The sequence below is a fragment of the Mustela nigripes genome, chromosome 4 (genome assembly GCF_022355385.1).
Source record: "Mustela nigripes isolate SB6536 chromosome 4, MUSNIG.SB6536, whole genome shotgun sequence".
NCBI classification, from domain to species: domain Eukaryota; kingdom Metazoa; phylum Chordata; class Mammalia; order Carnivora; family Mustelidae; genus Mustela; species Mustela nigripes.
The window spans coordinates 180,733,332-180,741,731 of NC_081560.1; the positions used below are offsets into that span (position 1 = coordinate 180,733,332).

The 8,400-nt window shown below is 43.2% G+C and overlaps 1 long non-coding RNA gene across 1 annotated transcript in view; it reads right to left on the reverse strand.

Annotated features, from left to right (window-relative positions):
* Nucleotides 1-475: 475 nt before the first annotated feature.
* The window catches only part of LOC132016825 (uncharacterized), a 21,409-nt gene continuing 13,484 nt past the window's right edge, over nucleotides 476-8,400 (reverse strand). The window contains exon 3 of the long non-coding RNA XR_009404015.1: nucleotides 476-1,874. This is a non-coding gene — a long non-coding RNA (uncharacterized LOC132016825). The remainder of the gene's footprint in view (nucleotides 1,875-8,400) is intronic.

Genomic DNA, 8,400 nt, shown 5'->3' on the forward strand with positions numbered 1-8,400 from the left:
ATTAATGGATATTTGGGTCACTTCTGGGTTTTTTCTGTTATGGATGGTGCTGCTATGAACATACTTTCGTTTATCTCCTACTACATAGGTAGCTTTCTTTGGTCTGTTTGGGTTTGTACCTAAAGTAGAATTGTTGGGTCACAGGATACATGAATATTCAATTTAAAAGATAATGTCAAATATTTTTCCAAATATTTCCTTGAGCAGAAGGCAGATTCTTAATTGATTGAGCCACCCAGATGCCCAGATAACCATTTTATGTATGTATGTATGTATATTAGTCACCATACAGTACATCATTCGTTTTTGGTGCAGTGTTCCATGATTCATTATTTGTGTAGAACACCCAGTGCTCCATGCAATCGGTGCCCTCCTTAATACCCATCACTGAGCTCACCCATCCCCCCCCACCCCAACCATTATTTTTTAACTGCAGTTACTAAATAGCTCTCCCCGGCCCCCAGTTGATGGGATATGCTCCCTCTGTCATTGTGCAGTTTGGGTCCTCTAAGAAGACACCAAAATGGGATTTGATGTGCCAGAGATGCCCCAAGGGAACCCTGTGAAGGATGGAAGGGGGAGAGAACTGGAGTAGGTCAGGACTCCCACAGCAGAGGTTGGAGACTTGTCAAAGGAGAGAAGGAAGGAAGGAAGGATTGGCTAGCAATAGCCTCAGACATTGTGTGACTCAAAGTCTTGGCTAGGCCATCGAGGTGCCCCAGGGCAAAGAGTGGCCCTTAGAAAAACTCCCGTGTGGAGCAGAAATGGCCCAGCCCCAGTCATTCCGCCATCTCAGACAGGCTGAAAGCCCTGGGAGATGGCAGGATGGCGCCTGCGTGAATGCTGTGCAGGGATGAAGCCGCGGTCTTCTGTCCCGGAGGAGACCTGGAGGCCATCCCCCAACTACACTCCGTGCCGCAGCTTCTCTTGCAGGGCCGACTCAGCTGGGCACCTTCTTGGTCACCAGAGCTTCCTGTCCGCCCAGGTTTGTTTCTGGGCTCTCTTATTCCATTGGCCAACTTGTCTATGCCTGTGCCATGACAAAAATAGATCCTCCTAATAAGTTCTACACGTGATCTTAGCCAAAGGATAAGTTCTAATCCTGGTGGCGTTAGTCACATCTTCAGACGTGTCCTTGTTCTTGGTCCTTACTCCTTCATGTGTATGCAGAGCTTTTAAGCAGAGGAGTCAGATCAGATCCGTACGATAGCCGAAGAACTCAAGCAGATGTGTGGGTCATTATAGGGATGGGAGATTTCAGGCTGAGAGAGCTCGTGGGTCGTAATTTCCATAGTCCACGCAAGAGATCAGGGGGTGTAGATTGAGTGAATTTCGACAGTAACAATGAGAAAAGACAGAAGGTTATGGATATAAGATACCCAGGAGGCAGAAGGGTGGGAGAGAGGGAAAAAGGAGAGAATTGCCACGGTAATGGCTTGGCGGGCTGCACACGTGGCCGAGCCCTTCACTGAGTCAGGAAGTGCAAGAGGAAGAACAGGTTGCAGGGAAAGTTAAGTTTGGTTTTGCATCTGCTGATGGGGCACGTATTTTTTTTTTTTTAAGATTTTATTTATTTATTTGAGAGAGAGAGAGCATGAGAGTAGGAGAGGTCAGCAGGAGAAGCAGACTCCCTGCCGAGCAGGAAGCCCGATGTGGGACTTGATCCCAGGACTCCAGGATCATGACCTGAGCCGAAGGCAGTTGCTCAACCGACTGAGCCACCCAGGCGCCCTGGGGCACGTATTTAAAGCTACTTGATGTACACATGGATATAGACATCAGGAGCTCATGCAGAGGCCCAGACTAGCTTTGGGAGGAATCAGTCTTCAGGAGTCATTGTCGTCCAGACGTCTCAGTATGAGAGAAAGCATCACCTGGGGAGGGTGAAGAAGATAGGAGGGCTGAGAGCTTGGGAAGACACTAACCTATCAAGAGAAGTCAGAGCAGGAGGAACTATCTAAAAAACAAACTAAAAAAATTGATATAGAATAATCAAAAAGAAAAGCTATCTGAAACAGCTTGGGATGGCTACTGTCAGAAAACAAAAAGAGAAAATAAAAAGAATTGACAACCCTGGGGATACAAATACATTATATGTTTATAAAAAATAATAATAAATAAAAAATAAATAAAAATTTTTAAAAATTGAAAATAAAAAGAATTGACAGCCCTGGGGATACAAATACATTATATGTTTATAAAAAATAATAATAAATAAAAAATAAATAAAATAAAAATAAATAAATAAAAAATTTTAAAAATTGACAGCAATGCAGAGAACCCTTGTGCTCTGTTGATGGGAATGTTGAGCAGTGCAGGTGTTGTTGTGTAAAAAAGTATGGGCTGGATGGTTGGATAAACTAAATGTATCTGCATACAATGGAATATTATTTGGCCTTAATACGGTATTTTTTTTTAAGATTTTTTCTTTTATTTATTTGAGAGTGAGAGAGAGGCAGGGAAGAGTAGAAAAAGAGGGAGAAGCAGACTCCCTGCTGAGCGGGGAGCCTGATGGGGAACTTGATCCCCCCTGCCCGCCTGGGACTCCCGGATCATGACCTGAGCTAAAGGCAGATGCTTAACCGACTGAACCACCCAGGCACCCCAGGAAAGAAGGAATTTTGACACATGCTACAACATGGAGGAACCTCAAAGATGTCATCCTAAGTAGAATAAGCCAGTCACAAAGGACAAATATTATATGATTCCATTTACATTCAGAAGGATAGAGAGTAACATGGTGGTTGCCAGGGTGGGGAAAAGGGAAATGGAAGCTTCTGTTTACTGTTTAATGGATAGAGTTTCAGTGTAGGACGATGAAAAAGTTCTGGAGACAGATGGGATGTTGGGTGCACCGTGATATGAATGCATTTCATGCCGCTAAACTGTACATTTAAAAATGGCTCAAATGGTGAGTTTTATTTTACCACAATCGCTTGAAAGGCTCAGAGATTTCTTCAAGAATATGAAATGTGATGAACACCTGATTTATTTGACCTTATTGGAAGGAGAACAAACAAGTGAGGGAGTATTTGGGGATACGTTAATAATAAGTACACAGAAAACCCAATGAACAGAAAATAAGACATTTACCAGCTCCTTAAAAAGAGAGTTGTGTGGGGCCGCCTGGGTGGCTCAGTTGGTTGAGCATCTGATGCCTTTGGCCCAGGTCATGATCCTAGGGTACTGAGATCAAGCCAAGCAGGGAGCCTGCTTCTCCCTTTCCCTCTGTCTACCACTTCCCCTGCTTGTGTGCTCTCTCGCTCTCGCTCTGTCAAATAAATAAGTACAGCCATCTCAGCCCCTACTGTTATCAGAGGCTGCAGTGTGTAAATCATCTAGAATCAATTTAGAAAAATCACAAGCCGATGACCTACATGAAAAGGAAGGAGTCCTCAAATCTGTGGTCTGTGACTTTGAGGGCCAGGAATCTTAGTCCTCCAGAGGTCTCGACGTGCCCCACCGTGTCATCCTTGGACTCTCTGGTCTCAGAGTGGGCAAGCCAGGGTCCTGCTCAACAGGGTCATCAGTCAGGAGACTGCCCTCACTCCTCACCCCCTTGTCCTTCACCCCAAACCCCTGACCTTAGCTTCTTCTCTTTGCTCCTTTTCACTGGCTGTCAAGGATTGCCATAGAAAAAGTGGATAACCTCGTCAATGGTCACCATTACAGATTTACAGTTTCTGATCTCTACAGGGCCCTTAACTCCATTCAATGTTCCTTTGGTGCCTCTGATTCTCCTCTGTCAAATATGTATAAAATAGCACACAGGATTGCTGTAAAAAGTCAATGAAATAACACAGGTAACACATTTAGCTTTTATATACAAATTATTCCCAAGACTCTCTCTCCATTTCCTGAGCTCCCTGCTTGAATTCTGAATAATTTCATGGGCTCTTCACCCTCCTCAAAATTCCATTCTGGCATCTTTGTCTTGGTGAACGACATCATTCCTGCAAGCCAGAAACACTGACCATGTACGTTCCTCGCTCTCTTACTCCCTATATTCCTTTGATCCACAGTCCCTGTCCATTCCATTTCCCCTCTGATTTGTCATTTACACTCCCCCCACCAAGCCTTTGGTCTCTAATTTCCACGGGTTATAGGAATAGCTTTCCTTCCCGGTTCTAATCTCTCCCGCTTCTAATCTCTCCCGCTTCTAATCCACTACCCATTTTGCCCCTAATCTTTCTTTCTCTTTTTTTTAAATGGGACTTCAAGTAAACAGAACTGGATTTATCACAATTCTTGGTTTTCAGTGCATTGTCATCATTTGTCCACGTGTGGCCCTTTTAAAATGTATTCATGTTTTAGTGAAGTAATGAACAGCGGGGAGCGCCTAGGTGACTTAGTGAACTGTCTGACTCGATTTCAGCTCAGGTCGTGGTCTCAGGGTTATGAGAACGAGCCCTGCATCGGGCTCCACGTGACACGGAGCTGCTTAAGATTCTCTCTCTCCCTCTCCCTCTCCCTCTGCCCCTCCCTCCACCCTGCTCAGGTGCTGACGTGCTCTCTCTCCCTGTCTGAAAAAAGAAAAAAAAAAGAAAGAATGAACAATCATGATCTTGTCAGCTAACCTGGGAACCATTACATTAATACTAACATGGACTTAATAGGATTCTTTTATTTCTTACTCCTCTACCTTCTCCCCACAGATGGAAGTCCTATCCTTAAGTTGGAGTTTACCATTATTTTCTAAATTAGAATTATAATGCATGTGTATGTGTGTGTACATACACACACACACACACACATACACACATAGATATATATATAAAATTTAGTTTTTCTTCTTATAACTGTGGAAAAGTATGTAAGGCCATATGTACTCTTGCTTTTTTCACTCCTTCATACTTCATACCTTGGCTAAAATTTAAAAAAAGATCTGACAATTCCAAGCAGGCAGCTTGAACTCTCACATGTTGCTGATAGAAATGCAAAAATGCTAGATATCCTACTCTGAGTTAGTTACCCAGTTGAAATGAAAACTTGTATCCACACAAAACCCATATGGAAATGTTTAGAACAGCTTTATTCACATTCACCAAAACGAGAAATGTACTGTGATAGTTAATTTTATGTGTCAACTTGACTAGACTATGGTACCCAGCTGTCTGGTCCAACATTAGCCCAGATGTTGCTGTGGGGGTATTTGCAGTTGTGACTGACATTTACAGTCCGTTGGCTCTACGTAATGGTTACTCTCAATAATATGGATGGGCCTCCTCAAATCAGTTGAAGGCCTTAAGAGCAAAAACAGGTTTCCTAAGGAAGCACTTCTACCTTGAAGCTGTAACATAGAACTCCTGCCTGAATCCCTAGCTTGCTGGTCAACCCTACAGATTTTTGGACTTAACCAGCATTCCTCTCCTCCAATCACATTCCTTAAAATGAATTCTTTCTTGTGCTAGATAGAGACAGGTACTGATCCAGGTGATAGAGATATAGATAGATATAGACATATGTATGCTTGTATATGTATATTTGTGTATATGATTCTATGGAATTTATTTCTCTGGAGAGCGCTGACCGATACATATCCCAAGTGTCCTTAAACTTCGGAATGGATACACAAACTGGTACATCATGCAGTGGGAAAACCCTTAGGAAGAGGAATTAGCTAGGCAGGCAACAATAGGAATGAACCTCCGGCATCATGCTAAATGAAATAGACCCGGTTCAAAAGGCTACATGCTGTGTGACTCCATTTGTATGAAATTCTGAAAAGGGCAAAGCTGTAGGAATGGGAAGCAGATCAGTGATTTCCACAGGCTGAGAAGGGCTAGTGGAGGAGTTGACCCCAAAAGGGTATAGGGAGATTTTGAGATGTGATTGAATTGTTCTATAACTGGATTTTGTGATAGTTATAGGACTAAATTATACCTTCATAAAAATGTGCTAAAAAATGAACAGGAGGCAGTCAAGTAAAAAAAAAAAAAATTAAAAAATTATTCTAGGGCGCCTTGGTGGCTCAGTTAGTTAAGCAACTGCTTTCGGCTCAGGTCATCATCCTGGAGTCCTGCATCGGGCTCACAGCTCCGGGGGAGTCTGCGTCTCCCTCTGGCCTTCTCCCCTCTCGTGTTCTCTCTCACTCTCTCTCAAATAAATAAAGTCTTTAAAAAAAGAAAAAGCAAAAGAAAATTGTTCTACTGAAAAGAAACTATATGATAACACAAAATTGCCAACTTAAATATATTAATGATACATAGGGATTGACAATAATTCTGCAATATAGTAGTTATCTTTTACTTACTATGTTTAAAATTTTAATTCCAGCATAGCCAACCAGTGTTATATTAGTTTCAGGTGTACAATATAGTAGTCATCTTAAACATGCTGTCATTAAACTTAATTAAGATAGGCACCCTACATAAAGTTAATATGTTTTGACTTTTAATTTAAATATTGCTATTTAAGAAATCTATACAAAAAAGTCAATAAATTGAAACTGATGAAAAGAACAAAAACCCCATGTTGTATGTGGCTATAGTTGATTTTTCGCTGCTGTACAATATTTCCTTGTGTGCCCACTGCAATTTATTCATTCTCCCTCTAATAATGCATTTTATGCTATCATGTATGGTATCACTACAAATATTAAATAATGATTTAATAAAATATTTGTCCTTTTCCTGAAAATCTTTAGTTACTTCCATTGCCTATAGGATAAAACCCAAGGGGACCTTTGGGGCTACATCAGTAGGATGTCCTGGACTCTGGCTTCTCTCTGGGTTTAACCAAAGGGGATACCAGCTAGACTTGCCAGATGAAATACAGGAACCCCCCCATTAAATTTGAATTTCAGATAAGCAATTTAATTTTTTTTTTTTTTTTTAGCAGAAGTATTTCTTATGTAATCTGGCAACCCTTTGTACTGGCAGGAAAGGGGAAAGAGAATCTCATTTATTCCCCAAACTTCCCACCTGCTGGACCACTGCAATGGACTGGCTGTAGGCCCCACATCAGAATCTGCCTGGCTGCCGTCAACACACAGCTCACAGGTTCTAGAAACTGGTCCTTCCTCTTGCTCTGTCAGGCCTAAAAGTGGTAGTTAATAGCTCCCAGCTATTATTAGTAGCAGGATCCTGTACCGACTTCTTATTGCTGTTACTAAGTCCTGCCCACACTTTTGGAAATAGATCCTGATTCAATTCTTTTCAATTCTCTACTTTTGGTGCGTTGTCCATGCCCTGCGGGATATCGACAAGCCTGGACGTGGCTCTTTGAGACAGAATGCACAGCTCCTTGCCCTCTTTTTTGGTACTCCCCCAGCAATTTATGTCTACCCATGGAGCTCCTGCCAGGATCAGAGTGTGGGACCCTCTCTCTGGCCCAACACACCAGATCCAGTCAAGCCCCTCTGATTCTTTCTGCTAGTTGGTCCCTGTTCTCTCCTCCCGGGTGGGATCTCCTACCTTGCTTTCCTCTCTGCGCCTTTGGTATGAGCGCGGTGCTCTAAGCTCTCTAGGCCCCCGGTCTCTGAGACCTCAAGAAACCTTTACTTTCTGAATAAACCCAGATCTTGTGATGGAAAGGTGGTGGCTTTCAAGGCCACTGTTATAGTTAAATGTTTGAAAAAATCCACTCAGAAGGCCTGTGAACTTCTAGGACCTTCTAGGCCTTCTGTGCCAGACCCTGACATTCTCCCCGGTGAGATGAGAAATGTTACTATCTTTATGGATGAGGGCGACAGGGCAGTGAGACGATGTCAGCACAGAATAAAGCCTCAGTTACCTCCGTATGTTATGCCACGGTGAGGTTATCTAGTAAGTGAGAGTTCAGTGCCATCGTGCTTAGGAAAGATTTAAAAAGAGTTAATAATAATAGGTGCCTGGCTGGCTCAGCCCATGGAGCGCACTACTCTTGATCTCAGGGTTGTGGGTTTGAGCCCCGTGTTGGGTGTAGAGATCACTTAAAAATAAAATCGTAGGGCTGCCTGGGTGGCTCAGTCGGTTAAGTGGCTCCTCGGGTCATGATCCCAGGGTGCTGGAATTGAGCCCGGTATCAGGCTCCCAGCTCGGCGGGGAGCCTGCTTCTCCCTCTCCCGCTGCCTGCTGCTCTACTTGTGCTGTCTGTCTCTATATCTTTATGTCAAATAAATAAATAATTTTTTAAAATTAAAAAAAAAAATTAAAAAGTTAATAATACCGGTCCTTATCCCTTATCAAATGTTCCACCTGGGCTGAGCTCTGTGCACACACCATCAGTCGTCAACACGCCTGCAAGACTGTGAAGCACTGGGCGCCTGGGTGGCTCCGTGGGTTAAAAAGCGTCTGCCTTTGGCTCAGGTCATGATCCCAGGGTCCTGGGATCGAGCCCCACATCTAGCTCTCTGCTCGGCAGGGAGCCTGCTTACCCCTCTCTCTCTGCCTGCCTCTCTGCCTACTTGTGATCTCTGTC